This window comes from Adelges cooleyi, unplaced genomic scaffold, assembly GCF_023614345.1.
Source record: "Adelges cooleyi isolate 19-005CV unplaced genomic scaffold, UGA_ACOO_1.1 ACOO_flye_CR_arks_rails_tigmint_CR_PRNA_34, whole genome shotgun sequence".
In the NCBI taxonomy this organism is placed as follows: domain Eukaryota; kingdom Metazoa; phylum Arthropoda; class Insecta; order Hemiptera; family Adelgidae; genus Adelges; species Adelges cooleyi.
This window is the reverse complement of record NW_026096013.1, coordinates 333,677-361,603: the sequence shown is the minus strand read 5'-3', so window position 1 is coordinate 361,603 and position 27,927 is coordinate 333,677. Positions and strand designations below refer to the sequence as shown.

The following is a 27,927-nucleotide window of genomic DNA, read 5'->3' as shown; positions in this document are numbered from 1 at the left end:
ACCTGATCCACTTGCCGAGTTTGATTGTATATGTTCGGGAGTCTGTATGCAGTCCGGTAAATTTGCCGATGTTGTTGGAATATTATCATACGCTTGAATACATAATTCATCACCTTCACTATCAAAGAAGCTTTCATGTGATGTGTCCCTTTGTCCTAAAAAAAAAAAAAAAATTTACTTAATAATATTTACTATTTTACAAAAAAAAAATGTTTATACTAACCTAATGTCAGGATGTTGGATGTGTGTTGTATAACGCTAGTACGTTGCTCTAAACGCTCGTGTCTTCCATCCTGACCAGCTCCGGCTGTATGAAAATATATATTTATTTAATTAAATCACTAAATTTTTTTAAATTAAAAAAAATGTATCTTATTTTAAATAATTCACATACCATGCTTCCTTTTGCAGTGTCGAGTAAGATTGATTTTAGTTTCCCAATCATATTCACATTCACCGCAGTAAAATCGAACACCATCATGAGTTTTAAGATGACGGTTTAAATTATGCTTTAAAGAGTACACCTTTTTACAAATATTACATTGATACATGATTAAAAATTTAATATGATCCATATAATATTAATAATATAATAATAATTGATTAATAATAATATATTATGTTAAATGCGTTAAAAAAAATGAATTACGTTATAAAGTTAGTAAGCAATATCTTATATAAGCGTTAATATATTGTATGCGTTAGTATGTTAAATTTATGCGAAAGCGAAAATATATTTAAAATTAGCAATAATAATAATATTAATATGATAATTTGTTTTTAAAAAAACACAAAACCCATAATATTAAAATTAAACACTGAAAAATAAATGTAATATTTTAACGGAGTGAAAACTAAGATGCACTTGTTAACGTTTACGCTGTAGAACCAAATCTGACGTTGTTAGAAATATTGGTTCACTAGCATGGTCTAAGATTTAATCATAACCTCCCTCCAATAAGCAAAATAATCATCCCTCCTAACTCGTTGGAAGGGATGATATTTCGTTTCAGATTGCATCTACTAGCAACTGGTCTGAACCTGATTTTTTTTTAGTGCGTTATAAGATTCTATGGAAAGACCTTTCGTTGACCGAAACGAAATTTATGTATATATTTTTACACGTAAATACTATTTTAAAATGACCATACGCATCGCCACATGGGGATGATTTTTTAAGCAAACAACCCAAATTCTTCGATAACATGGTTACACGGTAAATTTACGATTTATATTTATAAAGAAAATAACTGGGTTGACCTTTTCTGACGATATATTACACACCCTGACTTGACCGAAACGAATTTTATGTATATATTTTTAACATAGTATACATTATTTTAAAATAACCTTACACGTCGCTACATGTGGGAGGATGATCTTTACGTAACCAATCCAAATTCTTCAGTTTTACATCATGTATAACCTAACCTAACGGTAAATTTACTATCTACATTTATAAAGAAAACTTCTCGGGTACATACACAATATTTTTTTTGAATCTAAATATCCTGGAAAATAATTAGATACGTAAATCAACATTTACTGTTAACCATTTCAGTGAACAACCCGTGTATTTTTTTTTAACTTAAAATATTAGCAAATTAACTATGTCAAGTCTATCAGAAATTTATATAAGAAACGATATGTTTACCTCACGTTTTGTTTTTGAACGTATATCTCAATATCCTCTAAAATACGGGGTAGATCATATACGACGATATTCAAGTGCGTTTACCGAATGGAATGCCGCGTATTGTTGTAAACGTTTCAACAGTTGCGATTATATATGCAATGAACGCCCGTGTTGGAGTACTTTTGTAGGCATACAAAGACAACCTGAATTTGGGGTAAGGTCATTTGCCATCAACGATATTAATGGATTTTTCGCATTTATGCGTTTAATGCATTGTAAACAATGCAGACGTCCACTGTACCGATGGCTCACACTCGATAGATCAATCGCCAGGAATTGGAGCCTGCTTACATAAGACAAGTTCGTAAATTACGTTGATCTACCTATTGAATATGTTAACTTGTAATTTTTTTTTATTAAAATTAGATTTAAGAAACCAGTTATTTAATGTAATTTTTTTTATTAATATTAGATTTTAAGAGGTATGATTGTGACTTAAATATTTTACCTAAAAGAAACTTTTTTTTTTTAAAAAAAAACAATAAATCCTTATTTTTTTTAGTTAACTTTGTATTTAATTTAATTGAATTAATTAAATTTATTTAAACTAAATTACCATGACTCGTCTATGAACTAAATATCTATCCTTATTATTTTTAAATAAATATCGTTATGCTTATGAATAGTTTAGGTTAGGTTAAGTTAGGTTAGGTTGAATATTAAAAAAAATTAGCTCTTAAAAATAATATTATAAAAATTGATAAAAATAATTTTCTTTAAATATAATGCATTAAATTTGCAGTTTAGGTTAGGTTAGGTAAGGTTGAAAATTAAAAAAAAAAATTTGCTGTTAAAAATAATAATATAAAAATTGATATAAGTTGATAAAAATAATAAAGATTTTTTTTCTTTAAATATAATACATTAAAATTTGCCGATTGGGTTAGGTTAGGTAAGGATAGGGTCAACGAGGCGGATTTCATTGTTACACCGTCATCCATTCATCCCCGCGGCGGCCGACGGCCATTCTCCGGGCGGCGGCCGAGACACCTACAAGACGACGTGAGGCGGGGTACAAGACAGCTGTGAATTATCCGATCGCCACCTGCGTAATCCCCAATCCCCAAAACTAATCTCCAAGGCTAATCCTCAAGTTAATCACCAATCTCCAATCACCCCATTGTTCCAGTACATACATTCCCCTTCTACTGACATACTAGCACATGTTAGCACTTATTATCTCATATAAAATTTTTTTTAAGATATCATTAAAATACAAATGTCTGAAATGGAAAATATCATTGAACATAACAATTTAGATATTTTGTTTAGCAGTAATTTACATTTTCTATATTTATTTGTAAATTAACAGTATTTATTTCAATTTAGGAAAGGGAACGGTATTTGATGAGAGTAGACGCACATTTAATTTTAAGTAATATTTAATAAATAATAATACATTTTTTACTATAAAAGTCACCCTGTTTGCCATTCATTTTCTCATTAAAGTAATCAACAACCTATTACATTTTTATTATTATATCACATGTATCATAGTAATCACTTACCGACCATGATCATTTTACTGATTACAATTATACTATAAGCGTGTTTTCTGTAAACATTATTAACCCGGCATTAGTGGCATCAGTTTTTTCGGCCGCAAGTTTTTTTAGATTAAGCGTTACACATTTTAAGAAACCCTTATCCATTTGACTTCATGGTACCTTTCAATTAACTGATAAGGCTAATGTTCGTTGAGTTATTTTGTATATTTATATCAGATTTACGTGATAATTCGTTTTTTAAAACTGATATCGGTCATAATGACCCATGCCACTGTACGCGTGTATAAAAAAAACGTTATTACATGGTCGACATACTAGCACATGTTAGCACTTATTATGACATAAAACATATTTTTTTAAATTTATTAGACGGGTTTCAACAGTTATATTGCTTGTTGTTATATTTTCGACATTATAAAAAATAAAAATAAAAATATAAAAATGAGTTCTTGGGATGAAGATCGAATTAGAATTTTCTTAAAGGAAAATGATGAAATCGCTTCTTCAGATGTTTCGGTTGTAGATTATGTATACGAAAGCGATCATGACACTGATACAACTCAGTCCAACGACAGTGATGATGATGATGATAGTCAAAATCAAAGTAAACGACAATTATCTCGTATAAATGTTTAGCCTCTAACTTATGTCGGAAAAGATATGAAATCTTTATGGTTAGTTGACCCACCACCGCGTAATAGTCGTACTCGAGTATACAATATATTGAATATACGTCCCGTTCCAACTGGTCACGCAAAACAAGTAAAATCTTGTTATGAGGCATGGAGCTTGTTTTTTCCCGAATCTGTACTACAAGAAATAGTTTAACGTACAAACATAAATTTCGCACATATCCGACCAAACTTTGGAAGACCTAGAGCAGCACTAGATACAAATTTGTTAGAAATAAAGGCCGTTTTAGGTATTTTATACATAACGGGAGTGATGAATAGGACGGTACAGGCGTTGGTACAAGAACAGGAGTCCGCAAGAGAGTTGCCCCACGGCCCGAGCCCCGCGCACCAGGCGCGAGCCTGACGGCTACAAGCCGATGCACGTGCGAGCTAAGAGCACACTCCGCCGGGAGTTAAATCACAATGAACTGATCAAAACAGGAGCGACGCCCAGTCTTCCAGTCGAGTGGTGGAAGACCCACGATTAGTTGTGCGCGAAAGCACACCGGTGCCATTGTTATTCGCACTCGCTAGTGCCAAACGTAACTTTAACTGAGCGGATGGTTCGCCAGAACCCGCCCACACGGGCGACGCTCAGCGAGGTCGACGACCGACAGGGCCGAGGTTGGCACGAAGGCCTTCGCTGAGCTCGCTCAAGGGGGTCAGTTGTGCGCAGGGCGCGGGCGGCCTGGCCCACTGGCCGCGGTTATCCCTGTGGTTAGGGGAGAAAGAATTCTACCAAGCCCTCCGATAAGTGGCCTTCAGACAGGTCACTTCTTCTTGAGACACACCTTCTCCGGCCCGTGATTAGCACCTAGTGCTACTAGTCGGTCCGCAGTCGTAGGGGATCCCCTTCGGGGCTAACCACTAAAGCCAAGGAACGCCTGCTTGTAGTATAATTATAATCAGTAAAATGATCATGGTTGCTAAGTAATAACTATGATACCTATTATATAATAATAAAAAATTAATAGGTTGTTGATACCTTTAATGACAAAATGAATGGCAAACAGGGTGAATTTTATAGTAAAAAATGTATTATAAATGCGTTAAAGCTTTCGTGGATTGCAATTCCATTTTGCTGATTTTCGGATATATCCACGTTAGTATTTTTAGGTCCACGTTTCGAACTCATTGCAGAGTTCATCATCAGGCTGTAGTAGTCACGACTGTACAGCTGTCGTGGCTATACTGAAAAAATGTATTATTATTTATTATATATTACTTAAAATTAAATGTGCCTCACCTCTCATCAAACATCGTTCCCTTTCCTAAATTAAAATAACTACTAATCAATTATTCATGATTTCGAAATTTATGTGGGGAAGGGAACTGTTAAGACTACTTCCAATCTAGAATTGAGTGGAAATATTGTGTTAAGATTATCTGAGATTTTACCTAAACTCATGAATTATAAAAATTAAGCTTTGATAATTGGTTCACGTTGTATAACCTAATTGTCAAATTAAATAATAAAGGAATTTTAGCAAAGGAACGGCTCGGTCACAGTAGTACGCATGACGATAACAAAATATGGAGTTTTTCTACCACAGTCGTTCAAGCTCACGGAACAGGAATGCGCCGAGTTTGAAAACAAGACAGGTTCGATATTTTATAACTTTTAGAGGTTGTAGACAAAATAAGTCATTTATTATAGACTTTAAGACATAAATTTTATTTTTAACAGAGTAAAAACAAAATGTCTAAAAAATAAAACGATTATACTCTTTTTTTTTGGTGTGTTTTTTCCACATATTTTTTTTCAAAATCTTCTAAACCACGTGCGAGCGGGGCAAAATAGGCGTAAGCAGTTTTAATTATATACTGCTGATAAAAAAACAAAAAACAAAGGTGTCCTGTAAACTAGATATCTACCAACACTTATTTTTATGCTTTCACTGGTACTCAGTTAGTTATAAATGAATCTTTAATATCGATGCTATTTTGACCTAAAGGCCGTTGGATAAGTGTTTACGCGCGCAGCGACGACACGACGGGACTTATCGACAACACGACATGGACTGTCTTTTTTCAACGGACCCTAAGAAAAATACAGTATTAAACATACGAACATAACATTATGTTCTTCAACTATTTTTGAAGCTATTATTATAACATTTCTCTTTACATTGTGTATTCCAAAAAACTTGTTTTCCAGGTCCTACACTGTGTGGTAATAATACAATATTTTATAAAAGTATAAAAGGATATACTAAAATAAACAGGACACATATCATATGCTGACTCATACCATACAATTGTACGCTTGGATGATTATCCTAGGAAACATTTCATACTTTACCCCCCTGCTAATGACGCATTTACTCCCTATATAAGACAATACGACGGGCTTGTCGCCGCTCAGTCGTTTAGCTACAATCGTCTGCTACTTATCAATTATTTAATTGTTAAAGCATGGTGTGCGTAGTTAACCGATTCTTTTCGTAATTGTTTTTGGTTTTGACTCAGTGTATGTTCCAAGTCCTAAGAACAACAAAATATAGTTTTGTTTGAATGTTATTTATTATTATTCTTTTCTATGTAAAACCTTTCAGCGAAAGACAAAAACAATGGTATTTATACACTTACACTAACGGACTTCGCCCACGTAGGACTTTATACGAAGAAATGCTAGGGCATGTGTCCCCCACCGTCAGGTGGGGGACACATGTTAGGACTATTTGACACCCACAATGTATTCTGTGGTAGGTCCCATTCCAATTTTTCCCATGAACATTGTCCTGTTTCGGACACAGCCCTTACTAAATGTATCTTTAATAGAATAGTCAGAAAACTTTATTACAAAAACCTATGTATGGAACTCTGAACAACATTACCTTAAATGTTGTTATATATATTTGTATTATTTATATATATCTTGTCTTAATTGCTTAGTAAACATTTTTAGACCAGTGAAACTATACTCGTATTTCATTATACCACTTAATAAGTTACAGAGTATTCTGGATCGCCATTTCTTTAGGATACCTTGTTCCAAGTACAGTCCACGTTGACTGGCAGTGACAGGTTTGATGCAGGCCTGTTCTACGAAAACCAAGGTGTTTGAATCACAAATGATAGATGGAAACTCATTATGTTCTATGACTTCAGTAATTATAATACAAACACTAAGACTATAGCTAAACTCACTTGAAGTAGGTATAACTCTTACAGAGTATTTTATAATATTAAATACCTTAACTGACCAATATGACTCTGACACGAATTTATTATCCGATCTAACACACATCACAGCTGGGGGAAATTTAGTCAATCATTTTAACGCCTAGTGAATTTTTAGAAATCCTTAAAGACATTAAAGTTCAATTACCTAAATCAACTGACTTACTAGTAGGGTTTACTACGGCTGACGTTGGTGAGTTATTAAAGATTTCAGAAATAACCATATTTTCTAAAAACCAAACTATTGTTTTTATTATAGATATACCTATTGTAAATCAAATCGAATTAAGTTTATACAACCTAATACCTTTACCCAGCCATATAGTTAACAATAGATACATTTACATTATTAACGAAAATCTAGAGTACATAGATTTTATTCCAAAGACCAATATAACTAACATTAATTTGCATTTGCTTGAAGCGCAAATGGTGTAGAGACCTATTAACAGATTGAACGGACATAAATCAGACAAAAATATAAAAAAATAATTACTTAAAAGTGTCATCAATGGGTGGCTTCTTTTATCATGTTCTTTTCATGTTATGCTATTATTTTAGCCAATACTCTGATTGTACCTATTTGGAACAGATTGTATATTTATTAATAAAGGGAAAAAAAAATGTTAATACATTTTTATCTGACCATGTAATTACTAACCGCCTTAACGACTTTAAGAAAATTTCTGAACCTTTGGTAGTATACCTGACAAGATAAATCAAAAAGATTTACACGACAATGTAATGGTGAATACCCATCGACACAATATGCTATTATACACCATTTGTACAATTATTATATTTTGCACTATGTATTATGTGACGACCTATGTAACTAAACGCTTATTTTGTAACCACTCATTAAATTTTCGTTCTGAGATTGTAACTAGGCCAACCGTCAATGACGAAGCTGGACATCCTCTTAACACATTGGATCGTGTCTATCCTAATGTTGAAGAACCTCAGCCCATGGTTCCACCTCGCCCTACGGCTTCTACGGAGACCATTCGCTATCCACCTTTATACTAAAAGGAACATCCGACTTTGCACGTCCTTTTCTTCAGAAGGGTCTTTTCGGCTAGTGGCCTAACCACGTAAACTGTTCCCACGACACCCAGGGCCAATCTACCACATAAATACCGTCTATCGACAAGGCACGATGGTCAGACGTCGTCCAACGCTCAGTCTACGCACTACTGCTATTTAGACCTTTTATTGTACTCACTTTTATTATTGTGATGACTATTAATTTACAATTATTAAGGTATACCATGGGATCAACTAGAACAGGAAGAGCCGCCTCCAAGGCACCAGCTATGACTACCGCTCCGCAACCAATGGCTGGGGAGAAACGAGGTAAGAACAGAATAATTTACGGTCTCATACAACAGCAATGGTGATTTTTGATGGTCTAGGTACCGAGCCAGGAAACGATACGCCCTTTGGTCGAGGGGCGTTAGACAATTAAGCGGACCAGGGTGTGCTTTTTCTCAACACTAGGCTTACTCGGGGAGACAAATCGCACATAGAACTCCGGGAGAACATTACAAAGAAAATTGTTTTAAGAGTTTGGAATTATGTCCGGGACCGAGATGAACTGGGCCGGCCTCTTGTCGTTCTTCTGTGGAGCAACAAAACTAGGTGTAACCGTTGATTATAAATATTATAGATAGCCCACTGCTATAGAAAAATTGCTGCGCGATATTTTACTGCCGGTAGATGGCGATAAGAAATTGGACACAATAAAAATAATATTTTCGGCGACTCGTCTGCGGCAATTTATTGAAGTGCGATTGAGGTGAGCTGGTGCCCGGAAATAACCTGGTTATTAGTTCATTTTAATCGAATATTATTTTGACAATTGGCTTTGTTATCAGCGTACGCCATACGACACTAGCCGTCCCCGTGATTATTTTAAAAATAATAACCTGTAGATATTAAGTAATATTTTTTTTAGAATTTAAAGCAATGTATAGTAATATTGTAGGTGTCCAGTAACAAATAAAACATAAACGCAATATATTTAATGTATGAAATTTATTAGAACAATAGTACAATATTGTATTTAAATTAAAATTTTATATTTATTATGTATATTAAAATCTGATTGGTATATTTTTTGTAAATTCAAGACTTCCCCATTTCTTTGATTCACAAATAAAATAGCAATTCAGTATACTACTGAGTACTTTATAAACACTAACCAATTATTGGTTTTATTTTTTACAACTTATTAAAAAGGTTATCATAAGATAAGCCTTCATAACATATTGTATACTTTATTAGCTAATAAAGTAATAGCCTGTGTGGCTCTCGGGTTAGAATAAGGCCACGGGCTGTTCCCTTATCGTAAAATGCGATTAATAGGAACACCGATAGTCTCCCGGGATAAGGAGACACCTCTACAAAGCCAACGGCCTTAGGGGCAGATGAGCTGCGTAGAGTTGGGCAATATTTTGTCCTCAAGGTAGGAAACTACCTTGAAAAGGCGGATGAACCACATCAGATGGTCAACGGCTGGAGAATGCAGAAGACAACAGGGAAACCACTGCATTAAAGATCCACGGATTTCCTAACTACCATGTAACCAAATAATAAACTCTTTGGTTACAACGACAACGTTTTAAACTTCTTGTTATTTAAATTATTATTATAAAAAAATAATAATGAAAAAATAATTAAACAGTTATCGTTGAGTTAATTTTTTTAGTACTAACATTCTTATTCTTAGCCGTTTAAGATAAACTGTATAAAGGTAGGAAACTACCTTGAAAAGGCGGATGAACCACATCAGATGGTCAACGGCTGGAGAATGCAGAAGACAACAGGGAAACCACTGCATTAAAGATCCACGGATTTCCTAACTACCATGTAACCAAATAATAAACGCTTTGATTACAACGACAAGGCTTACGAGTTTGTAAAATAATTTATTATGTATCGATTGTAGCAGTAAACATATATTTATTAAGAATTGATATTCATTATTGTTTTTATTCTTTGTTTATATTTAAAACTAATAATTACCGCATAAAGTATTATCATATTTTGCGGAGTACCTCTGTATGTAGTGCAAATTATTTAGTTTTAAAAAATAATTAACAGACAAAATTATGTAGCACTATCTTTTAGTTAATGCAACAACTGACATTAGGATTTGATAAAAAATGAAAGTACATACAAAATCTTTACATTTTATATTATATAATAATAATAATTAGGATTAAATACTTTTTAAACTTCTTGTTATTTAAATTATTATTATAAAAAAATAATAATGAAAAAATAATTTAACAGTTATCGTTAAGTTAATTTATTTAGTACTAACATTCTTATTCTTAGCCGTTTAAGATAAACTGTATAACTATACTCTATGAACAAAATTAAACTATTAACACAGTCGGTGACAGAAGATCCGAAGTTGACTCTCCAAAGACAAGATGAGCATTCCTCAACAGGATTAGTGTTTGAGGTTGACATCTCTTAACCGGAGTCTAAACGATGCTCATAACGAGCTACCATTTTTGCCAGAGACTAAATGCCCACCCAATTCAAAAAGTTGGTAACAACTTTCGAAAAGAAGGAGAATTATGTGGTACATTATCCAAATTTGAAACAGGCGATTGCTAATGGGTTTCGGGTTGAAAAGGTATAATAATACAATTTTATAATATAAACGAGTACAAAACTAAATGTTTAAAAATGTTATTTCAAATGTACATAGGGTCTTAAAATTCCAACATTCGGCGTGGTTATCCGTGTACATTGAATTAAACACAAAATTACGACAGATAACGGCAAACGATTTCGAGAAAGATTTTTTCAAGGTTATGAACAACTCTGTGTTTAGTAAATAACAAGAAAAAAAAATCCATAGATATTTTTATATCTATATTTATACTTTATTTTCAAGGTAAATGATAAATGTTTGCGGTTGAGGACAAACATAAAGCTCGTGAATACTAATAGACGGGCGAGCACTCATAAAAAAACATAATTTTAAATATCGTACGTCGTACAGTAAGAACTTATCTGCCTCCACACTGGAAAACAATCTGATGATTTACTTATCTATTCAGCCAATAGTAGGAAGCCATCAGATGATGTCGCTTCGGTGGGAGTTAAGATTTGATGGAGCACGCGATACAAACGCAAGCATGGAGCAATGAGAGCATCAATTTTAACCTATCCGGTTGCACGGGCGGTCTCTCTTATTACATACGATAACAGTTCAGCAAATACTGAAAACGCTCCGTCTGTAGCTAAAATAAACAAAGAATGTATTACAGGTGATGTTTTTGTTGCCTCTCTAATAATTAATGGGCATCTCAAGTTAGTAAAAGAAAACCGTAACTTTATTAAGGTAATAGGGAGGGTTTTTGTTCTATACAGCAGGACAAAACATAGAACAAAGAGGTGATAATCAAGGAAAGAACATTATTCCATAAAATAAATTATCATTTAAAATAGCATTGCTTATAAAATTACTTACATATTAAGTATAAACAAAATATAAACTATTTAGAATTTATTATTTGCTTACCTCAAAATCACCAATAATTTTTTTTCTGGAGTGATACATTTTCTAAAATTTATATCAGGTTTTCGAATTTCATCGTTAAGTATTTCTAGACGTATATTCTATTCTAGGCGTTTGCGGTAAAGGAGCAACAAAATGTATCCAGTAACAATGACCTAGTCAAAATATTTCATACTTCATATTTGATTTTAAATTTGGAAACCTTTCTTTAAAAGAACTTGTAATAGTTTCCGGAGCAGTACAACTAGCATTTTCACAACATATATTAGGTAAATTAAAAGGCAAACAATAATTACACGGTATTTGTCAGTCCCAATTGAGGGCTATATTTATTAATCACAAATTGGCCACTGAACGCTTTTCCAAGATAAAAATACCCTTGATATAAGAAAGTACTGTTGTACAACTATAAAAGAATAATAAACAAAATAAGGTCAGAGTACCTTGAAAAATTAGTTGAACAAGCAGACTGTGTCTCAAACGACAAAAGCTGGTTGCATCAATTAAGACAGAAATTCACACTCATAAATATTTTAGACGTTCTCCGATTCTCAAATGGTAAAATATATTTGGAGCACTCTGAAATACTTGAGCGCAGCAGGTATTGGCGCCTTCGCTAATAGTATGTATGAGGACCAATTTCGGGATGAACAAGAGCGCCAATACTTAGAACATATAAAAGAGATGTTAGAAAACATCAAAATGACTAAAGATCGAGAACCGTAGTGTTATAAAAAATAAGTATAAACTTATAGAGGAAGAATTGACAATTATCAACGCTATGCGATGTAACCTTAATAAGTGATGATGGCTCCAAAGTGACTCAATTTATATTGTGTAACTTACGCATAGGTAGGTCACTATGTAACATGTGCTACGGTGCATTCAAATAAAAATAGAAGTTTTCTGGCTCTCATAACAGTCTCATTATCTACTGCAATTAAGCATAAACTTAGAGAAGAAGAATTGATAATTATCGACACTTTGTGATGTCACCTTCATTAGTGATGATGGCTCCAAATTGACTCAATTTATATTGTGTAACTTACGCATAGGTAGATCACTATGTAACATGTGCTACGGAGCATTAAAATAAAAATAGAAGTTTTCTGGCTCTCATAACAGTCTCATTATCTACTGCAATTAAGCATAAACTTAGAGAAGAAGAATTGATAATTATCGACTCTTTGTGATGTCACCTTCATTAGTGATGATGGCTCTAAATTGACTCAATTTATATTGTGCAACTTACGCATAAGTAAGTCACTATGTAACATGTGCTACAGAGCATTCAAATAAAAATTAAAGTTTTCTGGCTGTCAGAACAGTCTCATTATCTACTGCAATTAAGCATAAACATAGAGAAGAAGAATTGATAATTATCGACACTTTGTGATGTCACCTTCATTAGTGATGATGGCTCCAAATTGACTCAATTTATATTGTGTACTTACGCATAGGTAGGTCACTATGTAACATGTGCTACGGAGCATTCAAATAAAAATTAAAGTTTTCTGGCTGTCAGAACAGTCTCATAATCTACTGCAATTAAGCATAAACTTAGAGAAGAAGAATTGATAATTATCGACACTTTGTGATGTCACCTTCATTAGTGATGATGGCTCCAAATTTACTCAATTTATATTGTGTAACTTACGCATAGGTAAGTCACTATGTAACATGTGCTACGGAGCATTCAAATAAAAATAGAAGTTTTCTGGCTCTCATAACAGTCTCATTATCTACTGCAATTAAGCATAAACTTAGAGAAGAAGAATTGATAATTATCGATACTTTGTGATGTCACCTTTATAAGTGATGATGGCTCCAAATTGACTCAATTTATATTGTGTAACTTACACATAGGTAGGTCACTATGTAACATGTTCTACGGAGCATTCAAATAAAAATAGAAGTTTTCTGGCTCTCATAACAGTCTCATTATCTACTGTAATTAAGCATAAACTTAGAGAAGAAGAATTGATAATTATCGACACTTTGTGATGTCACTTTCATTAGTGATGATGGCTCCAAATTGACTCAATTTATATTGTGTAACTTACGCATAGGTAGGTCACTATGTAACATGTGCTACTGAGCATTAAAATAAAAATAGAAGTTTTCTGGCTCTCATAACAGTCTCATTATCTACTGCAATTAAGCATAAACTTAGAGAAGAAGAATTGATAATTATCGACACTTTGTGATGTCACCTTCATTAGTGATGATGGCTCTAAATTGACTCAATTTATATTGTGCAACTTACGCATAGGTAGGTCACTATGTAACATGTGCTACGGAGCATTCAAATAAAAATTAAAGTTTTCTGGCTGTCAGAACAGTCTCATTATCTACTGCAATTAAGCATAAACATAGAGAAGAAGAATTGATAATTATCGACACTTTGTGATGTCACCTTCATTAGTGATGATGGCTCCAAATTGACTCAATTTATATTGTGTACTTACGCATAGGTAGGTCACTATGTAACATGTGCTACGGAGCATTCAAATAAAAATTAAAGTTTTCTGGCTGTCAGAACAGTCTCATTATCTACTGCGATTAAGCATAAACTTAGAGAAGAAGAATTGATAATTATCGATACTTTGTGATGTCACCTTTATAAGTGATGATGGCTCCAAATTGACTCAATTTATATTGTGTAACTTACGCATAGGTAGGTCACTATGTAACATGTGCTACGGAGCATTAAAATAAAAATAGTAGTTTTCTGGCTCTCATAACAGTCTCATTATCTACTGCAATTAAGCATAAACTTAGAGAAGAAGAATTGATAATTATCGACACTTTGTGATGTCACCTTTATTAGTGATGATGGCTTCAAATTGACTCAATTTATATTGTGTAACTTACGCATAGGTAGGTCACTATGTAACATGTGCTACGGAGCATTAAAATAAAAATAGAAGTTTTCTGGCTCTCATAACAGTCTCATTATCTACTGCAATTAAGCATAAACTTAGAGAAGAAGAATTGATAATTATCGACACTTTGTGATGTCACTTTCATTAGTGATGATGGTACCAAATTGACTCAATTTATATTGTGTAACTTACGCATAGGTAGGTCACTATGTAACATGTGCTACGGAGCATTCAAAAAAAAATTAAAGTTTTCTGGCTCTCATAACAGTCTCATTATCTACTGCAATTAAGCATAAACTTAGAGAAGAAGAATTGATAATTATCGACACTTTGTGATGTCACCTTCATTAGTGATGATGGCTCCAAATTGACTCAATTTATATTGTGTACTTACGCATAGGTAGGTCACTATGTAACATGTGCTACGGAGCATTAAAATAAAAATTAAAGTTTTCTGGCTGTCAGAACAGTCTCATTATCTACTGCAATTAAGCATAAACTTAGAGAAGAAGAATTGATAATTATCGACACTTTGTGATGTCACCTTTATTAGTGATGATGGCTCCAAATTGACTCAATTTATATTGTGTAACTTACGCATAGGTAAGTCACTATGTAACATGTGCTACAAAGCATTAAAATAAAAATAGAAGTTTTCTGGCTCTCATAACAGTCTCATTATCTACTGCAATTAAGCATAAACTTAGAGAAGAAGAATTGATAATTATCGATACTTTGTGATGTCACCTTTATAAGTGATGATGGCTCCAAATTGACTCAATTTATATTGTGTAACTTACGCATAGGTAGGTCACTATGTAACATGTTCTACGGAGCATTCAAATAAAAATAGAAGTTTTCTGGCTCTCATAACAGTCTCATTATCTACTGTAATTAAGCATAAACTTAGAGAAGAAGAATTGATAATTATCGACACTTTGTGATGTCACTTTCATTAGTGATGATGGCTCCAAATTGACTCAATTTATATTGTGTAACTTACGCATAGGTAGGTCACTATGTAACATGTGCTACGGAGCATTAAAATAAAAATAGTAGTTTTCTGGCTCTCATAACAGTCTCATTATCTACTGCAATTAAGCATAAACTTAGAGAAGAAGAATTGATAATTATCGACACTTTGTGATGTCACCTTCATTAGTGATGATGGCTCTAAATTGACTCAATTTATATTGTGCAACTTACGCATAAGTAAGTCACTATGTAACATGTGCTACGGAGCATTCAAATAAAAATTAAAGTTTTCTGGCTGTCAGAACAGTCTCATTATCTACTGCAATTAAGCATAAACATAGAGAAGAAGAATTGATAATTATCGACACTTTGTGATGTCACCTTCATTAGTGATGATGGCTCCAAATTGACTCAATTTATATTGTGTACTTACGCATAGGTAGGTCACTATGTAACATGTGCTACGGAGCATTCAAATAAAAATTAAAGTTTTCTGGCTGTCAGAACAGTCTCATTATCTACTGCAATTAAGCATAAACTTAGAGAAGAAGAATTGATAATTATCGATACTTTGTGATGTCACCTTCATTAGTGATGATGGCTCCAAATTTACTCAATTTATATTGTGTAACTTACGCATAGGTAAGTCACTATGTAACATGTGCTACGGAGCATTAAAATAAAAATAGAAGTTTTCTGGCTCTCATAACAGTCTCATTATCTACTGCAATTAAGCATAAACTTAGAGAAGAAGAATTGATAATTATCGACACTTTGTGATGTCACCTTTATTAGTGATGATGGCTCCAAATTGACTCAATTTATATTGTGTAACTTACGCATAGGTAGGTCACTATGTAACATGTGCTACGGTGCATTCAAATAAAAATAGAAGTTTTCTGGCTCTCATAACAGTCTCATTATCTACTGCAATTAAGCATAAACTTAGAGAAGAAGAATTGATAATTATCGACACTTTGTGATGTCACCTTCATTAGTGATGATGGCTCCAAATTGACTCAATTTATATTGTGTAACTTACGCATAGGTAGGTCACTATGTAACATGTGCTACGGAGCATTAAAATAAAAATAGAAGTTTTCTGGCTCTCATAACAGTCTCATTATCTACTGCAATTAAGCATAAACTTAGAGAAGAAGAATTGATAATTATCGATACTTTGTGATGTCACCTTTATAAGTGATGATGGCTCCAAATTGACTCAATTTATATTGTGTAACTTACGCATAGGTAGGTCACTATGTAACATGTGCTACGGAGCATTAAAATAAAAATAGTAGTTTTCTGGCTCTCATAACAGTCTCATTATCTACTGCAATTAAGCATAAACTTAGAGAAGAAGAATTGATAATTATCGACACTTTGTGATGTCACCTTCATTAGTGATGATGGCTCTAAATTGACTCAATTTATATTGTGCAACTTACGCATAAGTAAGTCACTATGTAACATGTGCTACGGAGCATTCAAATAAAAATTAAAGTTTTCTGGCTGTCAGAACAGTCTCATTATCTACTGCAATTAAGCATAAACATAGAGAAGAAGAATTGATAATTATCGACACTTTGTGATGTCACCTTCATTAGTGATGATGGCTCCAAATTGACTCAATTTATATTGTGTACTTACGCATAGGTAGGTCACTATGTAACATGTGCTACGGAGCATTCAAATAAAAATTAAAGTTTTCTGGCTCTCATAACAGTCTCATTATCTACTGCAATTAAGCATAAACTTAGAGAAGAAGAATTGAAAATTATCGACACTTTGTGATGTCACCTTCATTAGTGATGATGGCTCCAAATTGACTCAATTTATATTGTGTAACTTACGCATAGGTAGGTCACTATGTAACATGTGCTACGGAGCATTAAAATAAAAATAGAAGTTTTCTGGCTCTCATAACAGTCTCATTATCTACTGCAATTAAGCATAAACTTAGATAAGAAGAATTGATAATTATCGATACTTTGTGATGTCACCTTTATAAGTGATGATGGCTCTAAATTGACTCAATTTATATTGTGCAACTTACGCATAAGTAAGTCACTATGTAACATGTGCTACGGAGCATTCAAATAAAAATTAAAGTTTTCTGGCTGTCAGAACAGTCTCATTATCTACTGCAATTAAGCATAAACATAGAGAAGAAGAATTGATAATTATCGACACTTTGTGATGTCACCTTCATTAGTGATGATGGCTCCAAATTGACTCAATTTATATTGTGTACTTACGCATAGGTAGGTCACTATGTAACATGTGCTACGGAGCATTCAAATAAAAATTAAAGTTTTCTGGCTGTCAGAACAGTCTCATTATCTACTGCAATTAAGCATAAACTTAGAGAAGAAGAATTGATAATTATCGACACTTTGTGATGTCACCTTCATTAGTGATGATGGCTCCAAATTTACTCAATTTATATTGTGTAACTTACGCATAGGTAAGTCACTATGTAACATGTGCTACGGAGCATTAAAATAAAAATAGAAGTTTTCTGGCTCTCATAACAGTCTCATTATCTACTGCAATTAAGCATAAACTTAGAGAAGAAGAATTGATAATTATCGACACTTTGTGATGTCACCTTTATTAGTGATGATGGCTCCAAATTGACTCAATTTATATTGTGTAACTTACGCATAGGTAGGTCACTATGTAACATGTGCTACGGTGCATTCAAATAAAAATAGAAGTTTTCTGGCTCTCATAACAGTCTCATTATCTACTGCAATTAAGCATAAACTTAGAGAAGAAGAATTGATAATTATCGACACTTTGTGATGTCACCTTCATTAGTGATGATGGCTCCAAATTGACTCAATTTATATTGTGTACTTACGCATAGGTAGGTCACTATGTAACATGTGCTACGGAGCATTCAAATAAAAATTAAAGTTTTCTGGCTCTCATAACAGTCTCATTATCTACTGCAATTAAGCATAAACTTAGAGAAGAAGAATTGAAAATTATCGACACTTTGTGATGTCACCTTCATTAGTGATGATGGCTCCAAATTGACTCAATTTATATTGTGTAACTTACGCATAGGTAGGTCACTATGTAACATGTGCTACGGAGCATTAAAATAAAAATAGAAGTTTTCTGGCTCTCATAACAGTCTCATTATCTACTGCAATTAAGCATAAACTTAGAGAAGAAGAATTGATAATTATCGATACTTTGTGATGTCACCTTTATAAGTGATGATGGCTCCAAATTGACTCAATTTATATTGTGTATCTTACGCATAGGTAGGTCACTATGTAACATGTGCTACGGAGCATTCAAATAAAAATAGAAGTTTTCTGGCTCTCATAACAGTCTCATTATCTACTGCAATTAAGCATAAACTTAGAGAAGAAGAATTGATAATTATCGACTCTTTGTGATGTCACCTTCATTAGTGATGATGGCTCTAAATTGACTCAATTTATATTGTGCAACTTACGCATAAGTAAGTCACTATGTAACATGTGCTACGGAGCATTCAAATAAAAATTAAAGTTTTCTGGCTGTCAGAACAGTCTCATTATCTACTGCAATTAAGCATTAACATAGAGAAGAAGAATTGATAATTATCGATACTTTGTGATGTCACCTTCATTAGTGATGATGGCTCCAAATTGACTCAATTTATATTGTGTACTTACGCATAGGTAGGTCACTATGTAACATGTGCTACGGAGCATTCAAATAAAAATTAAAGTTTTCTGGCTGTCAGAACAGTCTCATTATCTACTGCAATTAAGCATAAACTTAGAGAAGAAGAATTGATAATTATCGACACTTTGTGATGTCACTTTCATTAGTGATGATGGTACCAAATTGACTCAATTTATATTGTGTAACTTACGCATAGGTAGGTCACTATGTAACATGTGCTACGGAGCATTCAAATAAAAATTAAAGTTTTCTGGCTCTCATAACAGTCTCATTATCTACTGCAATTAAGCATAAACTTAGAGAAGAAGAATTGATAATTATCGACACTTTGTGATGTCACTTTCATTAGTGATGATGGTTCCAAATTGACTCAATTTATATTGTGTAACTTACGCATAGGTAGGTCACTATGTAACATGTGCTACGGAGCATTCAAATAAAAATAGAAGTTTTCTGGCTCTCATAACAGTCTCATTATCTACTGCAATTAAGCATAAACTTAGAGAAGAAGAATTGATAATTATCGACACTTTGTGATGTCACCTTTATTAGTGATGATGGCTCCAAATTGACTCAATTTATATTGTGTAACTTACGCATAAGTAAGTCACTATGTAACATGTGCTACGGAGCATTCAAATAAAAATTAAAGTTTTCTGGCTGTCAGAACAGTCTCATTATCTACTGCAATTAAGCATAAACTTAGAGAAGAAGAATTGATAATTATCGACACTTTGTGATGTCACCTTTATTAGTGATGATGGCTTCAAATTGACTCAATTTATATTGTGTAACTTACGCATAGGTAGGTCACTATGTAACATGTGCTACGGAGCATTAAAATAAAAATAGAAGTTTTCTGGCTCTCATAACAGTCTCATTATCTACTGCAATTAAGCATAAACTTAGAGAAGAAGAATTGATAATTATCGACACTTTGTGATGTCACCTTTATTAGTGATGATGGCTCCAAATTGACTCAATTTATATTGTGTAACTTACGCATAGGTAGGTCACTATGTAACATGTGCTACGGAGCATTCAAATAAAATAAGAAGTTTTCTGTCTCTCATAACAGTCTCATTATCTACTGCAACTAAGCATAAACATTGAGAAGAAGAATTGATAATTATCGACACTTCGTGATGTCACTTTAGTTAGTGATGATGGCTCCAAATTGACTCAATTTATATTGTGTAACTTACGCATAGGTAGGTCACTATGTAACATGTGCTACGGAGCATTCAAATAAAAATAGAAGTTTTGTGGCTCTCAGAACAGTTATTTTATCTACTGCAATGAAGCATAAACTTAGAGAGAAATTGATAAATTTTGACACTTTGTGATGTCACCATAGACGATGATGGCTCCAAATTGACTCAATTTATACTACATGTTTTATGAATAGGTTAGTTACTATGTAATATGCGCTACGGAACAGCAAAAATACTTCGATACCATACTCCATTTTACGGTCCTCTGTTGTCATTTATGATTATTCTCAGAGAGAAGGCCCTTTAAGAATTCAGTCTTTTAAATTCTATACTATTACGTTGTAATAATATAAATATTATAGGCGCCAAGCTCGCGCAATAACAATAATTATCAGTACTTGAAAAACGCCCTTGTTTAGTAATTACAGATAATAACAATTAACGTCTACCGAATGACGCCAAGGAAACTCCACCTAGCCACATCAAAGGATTCTCGATTGCAGCTCCCGACGAGTTGAATTTTATCAGTCAGAGTATCAGCATCTTCACGACAGTATATGTAATATTCTGTGTTAAATAAATATAATATTTGAGTATTTACTTTGGACATATTACGACATCTCCCGCTACAAACTATTTAATGTCTACATAAATTATAAACTATTTTGACTATAGTTCAAAACGAGTAACTGAAGACAATTTCACTCTATTTTTTTTTTTTTTAGATTATACCAATTCTTATTAAAATTTAATTTTTAATTAGGTGTCATAAGAAAACTATTTATAATATTTTATGGTTAATTAATGAAAATTGGCAATATAATAAAAAAGGTAGAGCTATGTAGTCATTAATTTGATAATGAACAAGAAGTATTTCATTAAGCCTAACGAGCCTTTAAGGCCCAACACTGCTCGGCAAATAGAGCGCCAGTAGCCGAGTCGAACGGGGTACAGTGAGCGCTAACACACTGCGACCTTACCCACTCGGCCACTCCTCCTCTTACAAATTTTTACACTTTACCGCTTAACAAAAAAATCCCATTAATTTTGTTAATGAAACCTTATTAAAACTTTGATTTTATCATAATACAAACGTCAACACTATTGGACTACGGCTTTAAGATAAATTAAATATTAATTTTAATACATGTTAATATAGATTTCAATTATATAGATATATCTAGATATACAATGTTTAACTATTTTGTAGTTATGGTTATTTTTGTAGTGAGAAAAAATATATCCTATAATAGTTGATGCTTTAAAAAAGAAACCTATGTATTCCAAATTATTTTTCAAGCTGCCAATAATCTAAAAACTTTATTTTCAATACGTAATCATTATAGTATTATACTTGAAATTGTTTTGTATGTTATATATATATATTTATATGTAATGTTTAATAACAGATTTTTACTATGTCGTAATTGTCGTAGCAATTCGATAATGCTGTATAAACTATTGGTTATGACAAAATTAAAATTTGAAATTAAAATTTTACTGTCATTAATTAATATAACATTATATTAAACAGTTCATGTTTTTTTTTCAAATTTAAGTTCATACATGGCCAGAATTTGTATTCATGTTATTATGTAAGTAATACCTTTAATATAAGAGTAAAAACTCAAGTTATATTCACTCTTTGTTATTGACATAAGTGGCTCGAGACACATGCAAATTTTTTAAATCGCGTATTCTTGATACGACAATATGTCTTTATTACCGGAATAATGCTCGCTATATTAGAGTCGTAGCAAAATGGCTAATCAACATATTTTATAAAGCGTGTATTCTTGAGATGAAGTTATAGTCCATATTATCCGAATACTACCCGCTTTTTATTTTTTTAAACTGATGCTAATTCTTTTTTTTTTTTTTTGAGCACATTTCAAATGTTAATACACTTGGAGGTTATTATTTATGACGTTACCGCAGTAAGGTAAGGTACTCTAGTAAGAATTAACTGGCAGTATGAATAACTGTAATATACTGAATCAACTATTTTGAGTTCACAAAATAATGTTATAAAAATCAATGAAGTATAACAACTTTAATTTCAACATAGTTAAAATGTCTATTTTTTTTTATTCACCAATTTAAATTTAAATTAATACTTTTTAACAACTGATATGTAATTAATAGCGTATAATACAAATGATTACTTTTTTATTTTAATTTTTGAACAGCTTAAATTGCAAATTCTACTAAAAATGTCTATTTTGTTTACTTAATTTAAAACATCAACTAGATTTTGATAAAATATATATTTTTTTCATGTTCTTTATTCAAAGAAGTTATAATTAGTAAATACAAATTAAACATATTTTTTGGATCGAAAAAAAAACCTTAGTCCATGTGTCTAAGTATTATATTACTTCCAACAAATTAGTGTACATAGAGACTCCGGCAAGGACATATGTCATTTGATGTGTCATACAGAGTTTGTAGTAGACAAATGTATGGATGGTTTACTATATATAAAAAGAGTTCTTTATATATGGATAACATTCATAACAGTGCGCAATTATGTAGAAAAATGTTGATAATGAAAACATACGTAACATGGATTTATAGTACAATTGAAAAAATATTCCTAAAAACGTCACTATAAAAAGGTGAAAAAATATGTTAACAAAGTGATGGTATTTGTGTCGTAAAATAGAAGGACAAGTGTAACTTTTTAACCCTCTCTCACACTTGCGATTTCAAGTCGCACTAATCATTATGTACTCCATAAATATCTCTATATCGTGCTCAAACCTGTTACTAAAACTCGGTATGAATATTTAAAAACAAATATAATTTACATTTTTACTTAGGCACACCATAGTTTGAAAGTCGCACAAAATATGCACCCATGTGTACTCACGATGTTTCCGATGATACCAAAGTATGTTCTTTAACTGTATTCACCGCATATCTTAAGCCATAGCATTCAATTTCTACATTTTGTTTTTATAATAAAATCCCAACACCTACTTATTAGTTATATTTACAAATGATTATTGTTTGTATTATTTTAAAAGTCGGGGGGCATTCAACATAATGTAAAAATATTATGTTTTTACAATTTACATCACAAAACACCACTATTTTTTGTGTATAAAAAAACACCGCAGTTTTAATTCTAATATTCATCGCGTTCCGCAAAATACGGTTTGCATATAATATAAATATTGTGTACGCTGATGAACTTTACATAGTCAACGTACACAAAGCCAAACTCCTAAATCGATTATTAGACTCTAACGTCTCTTTGTACTGACAAATTCTAAAATAACTTAGAACACCCATAAAGACAAAAAATCTTTATGAAGCCAACACATAAATAAATATTGAAATGTTATTACAATACAGCATTGTATGCAAACCAATAATTGTAATTAGAAATCTCTAACAAGAAACTAAAATTTTTAAACTTAAAAGTAAATGATCGCAATATTAGATGATGTATTTCAAAATCACAGACAATAACTATGAGTACTATAATATATGCATGTTATATCTAACAGTGTTATGACACAGGAAGAAAGTGCTACAGACAAATTTTTGGAATCACCACGTAACTGAGATGGGTACGATAATGCAGGCATCATAGCACAATGTGCTGGAATCCAATTTTCGACTAGAATAATTACGAAAAAAAAAAAAATTTGACCAAGAGCATTTTGGCCAAATGTAAACGTGCGGTACGTCAAGCATATATAAGTAAATATAAAAAAGAAAAACGCCACAACGCTAAACTTGCCGCAGGCGAGGTTAATGAACCTTTTGTGGTTTCCTCTGGTCACTATCGGAAATCCTGTGTACTATTCAACACCCTTTTGAAACAAATCAAAAACAGCACACAGATGTTTGATTACATGTCAAGAGCGTTGAACTATTTGGTAGAGCCGATGAGAAAAATGGATAAATATGAATTACTCTGAACATATATAGAATCGCTCATCACTAGCGTGATTACAATTCTTTACAAAAAGGCAAATTTATAAAATTGTTTTTGTGGATGAGTATTGGTTTAGAAAAGTGCTGTTGATCAAATGTTGTTCACATCGACCCGAAAAATACTTGAAAAATTGTGTGTTTTTACACGCAACACTTCAAGATTTTTTATTTACTAACGCATTTTATAAGCGAAAAGTATTTTTTCGTGTATTATTATTACTCATAATATGTTTTTTTACTATGTTTTTATGTTCTTCAATACATGTAGTTGCTTACGGTAGTCGAGTCAAAAAAGCCAGAGCTCAGTTGTATGACGGAATTGACTTTGGCAGTATTTAAAATATTAAAAACTATAAACTTTTTGTCGGTGTACAAAATAATTGTTTCCAATGGATCACCGCGGTTTTGCGTTTACACTCTGAACTTATACTCTGGGGCATTCGAGCCGATTTGTAAAGGACTATTCCTTCATGAAAATTACAATAGATTTTTGATATATTTGGACCTGGGATATAATAATCCCAATCCAAGCACCAGTCAGGATCTAGCCAGCACAGTGGAAGAGATAAAGTTAAACACACGGTGCGGAATTCAAAGCAAATTTTTTACCCCACTGTACTGTTTTTTTATTTTTTATCAATATCAGTAAATATCGATAATTTGTTTCGATATTTTGTAGGTATCGTTATTAGCTTTAGATTCGATACCAAGTAAAATAAATGAAAAAAATGTTTCGATATAACATTCCTAATTGTAATTCAATTCAAATTTTTTAAAAGATTTATTTTAAATTATTTATTTTCTTCAAATTTTTTTAAGATAAGCATAACCCTTTCATTTGGAAGAGAGGTGCTGTAGACTCTGGTATTAACTTATATTAAAGTTCAAATTGTTATAAATGAATATGTAGGCACATTGTATCCACTGGTGTCAGTCAGTAGTATACTTGTTAAAGATTTGTAGCCAAAGCTATTTAACCATTGTGTTATCTTTAATTTAGCGCTTTTAATAATATTATAGGCGCCACAATAAATATTGTTACAATAACAATTATAACAATAATTTTTCAGTATTGGTAAACGTCTCTCATTAATATTAATCAAGTTGCACGCCTACCAAGTGACGCACGAAAGTCGTTTGCCACATAAAAGCGTTTGCGATAGCAGCTTTTGTCGGAGTTAGATTTGGTCAGTCAAAAGTGTCGGCACCTCCGCGCCAGTCTATTTCAATAATTACTTTAACTTGTGTATCAATAAAATATTTTAAAAGTTCAACACTTGAGTAGTAGAAATTACTTGTTTGTTCTACTACTTATTTACAACGACATCGCACGCTACGGTGCTGACAAAATGGATGAACTAAAATATTATGTTTTCTATCCATTTGTCTTAACATGAAACCACTACAAGTTATAGTATCCTACTAATCTGACCTCGTGATAATATTACATTCGAAATAACAAAGTTAGAAAAACGTTAGCGCCACTAGGATATTTCAGCATAGCCCGTGATTTGTGCGTGTGTGTATAAAATCGATTTTAGTTCGTACTCACCAAAGACGTGGGACGTGTAGACGGCAAAACACGGCATTGCTGCATGAACGATTATAGCGTTGAAATGGTAAAACAAAAACTGAAATAATAATTTTTAAACCCGTGGTAAAAAAAAAAATACAATATTATTATTATGTAATGTAACGTTAACAGTCGATGCCGAACTACGTTGGACCGTCGAGCGTACAGCCGAGAGGAAACTAGTAAACAGAGCACCGACCGGTGCGGGAGACCAAGGACACTGGCGTTGGTCATACGGCAGCTGCAGGCGGCCGGCTCGAGCGTTGTGGCTGTCCCCACCACGGTTGACACGTCCCTTTGCATACACACAGTACCCCCGACAGCAGATGCTAAAACCGTATTGTTATAAACACCGGCCGGGCAGCTGTTCCCCGCTGACAAAAGGGACAAATCAATGGCAGGCATTTCACACGGCATTGTGTGTTGATCTTGGGGGAGAATAGGCACGGAACATTTTACAATCCGCATGTAGAAAAAATACTCTTTTTTTTTTTTTTTATACTGGTAGGTAGTAGAATATTCTACAGCAGAAATATTTTACAAATATGTCGTTACACTATAGGTCTCGTTGGGTCAGGCATCTGGTGTATTGTTTAAAACAGAGTGTCGAAATAAAATAACCAACGCCAAAACGAACAATGTTCGAGTATTAAGTACCCACAACATAGTCCATACACGAAATACCTATCCACTACAGTTGCTGTAGGTATGCATTAACATCTCACCGGTCGAGGTTGTTTGAATGTTATGTTTTCGACGGCCAGGAACCCGAATATGAAATTCATTTTTACCTAAGCCCGTGCAAAACCTTATGTTATTATCAATTTTTAGCTAAATTTAATAAACAACTGCATTTTATTCAAAAGCAGTTGCATTACTACTTTACCAGTTTTTTTAATGTATTTTTATAATCCTTAGATTTCAAATACTTATACGTCTTAAACAAACGCAGTCTAATATAGCAGTCAAAAGTTTATTTAAAATGTTAAAATGAGTTTATTAGATTAAAAAAACAAATTGAACATATTAAAAATAATGTATTTTGCATTTAATGTAATTAAAATATGAATTACTAAAACGATTAATTTATAAAAAATCGAATAATTCATAGCCAGATAACGAACCAATAAAAAATAAATTATATTATCTGAAATACATCTTTATAATTAGTATAACACGAGACGGCACTCGTCGAGCAAGTGTTTTATTTCGTTTTATTCCTCTAAAAATTATACAGCATCGGCAGGATTTCTATTGTCGAAAAAAAAACTAAAATAAACATTTTCCCAGTTAAAATTCTGCCTTTATTGAGACTTGAGAGTGCAAGATCTTTCACAATATCCAACAAACATCGCACTAAATAATTTTTTCCTTGAATTATCATAACGAGGTTATATGAAGAATTCAACATGAGTGCAAAGAAAAGATAATAAAACGAGACATTATGGCAAGAGTATAATATTATGTGGGTTAGGACTTAGGGTGGTCCTTTTATTTTGAGAATTTCGACTTCAAACAATCTAAGGCTTTGATATAAGATTTTATGATAAACGTGCCTCAAAGCCTTCGAAAGATAGTGCCCACTAGCTAGATAACAAAATTATTAAAATACATTATTTAAAATTTTGTTGGATATCATTTCATTGGAACCTATATAAAAGGTAAAAACAATTACTTTACTGATACCTATTGACACGGTCGGGTATTGCCATCACCGCGGTCTGGACTATTACCCGGACCGCGATGACAATACCCGGCCGGGTCGTGCTTCCCTAATTGCCCATTAAGCAAAACCCCGGCGCAGCTTATCAGCAATGTTGACCGCCGCCGTTAACATAAATACGGCCGTCACCGGACCGCCGGGTATCAATAGTATTATTATTGTCGTGTAGTACTATAGCGTAATAGAATAAACGGTGACTAACGTAAACAAGTGTTGTTATTTTAATTACTACTAAGGGTTTAATTACTCCGAACGTCTACGGCCACGACACTATCATGATTTAATAAAAAAAAGTCACTGTCTACTTAAAGCCGAACG

The 27,927-nt window shown here is 32.7% G+C and overlaps 1 long non-coding RNA gene across 1 annotated transcript; it reads right to left on the bottom strand.

Moving 5' to 3' along the window:
* Positions 1 to 222: 222 nt before the first annotated feature.
* Positions 223 to 26,034, bottom strand: LOC126840073 (uncharacterized). The gene is made up of 3 exons (XR_007686031.1): positions 25,866 to 26,034; positions 395 to 524; positions 223 to 307 (listed from the first exon to the last, which is right to left on the bottom strand). It is a non-coding gene; the product is annotated as an uncharacterized LOC126840073 (long non-coding RNA).
* Positions 26,035 to 27,927: the final 1,893 nt, after the last annotated feature.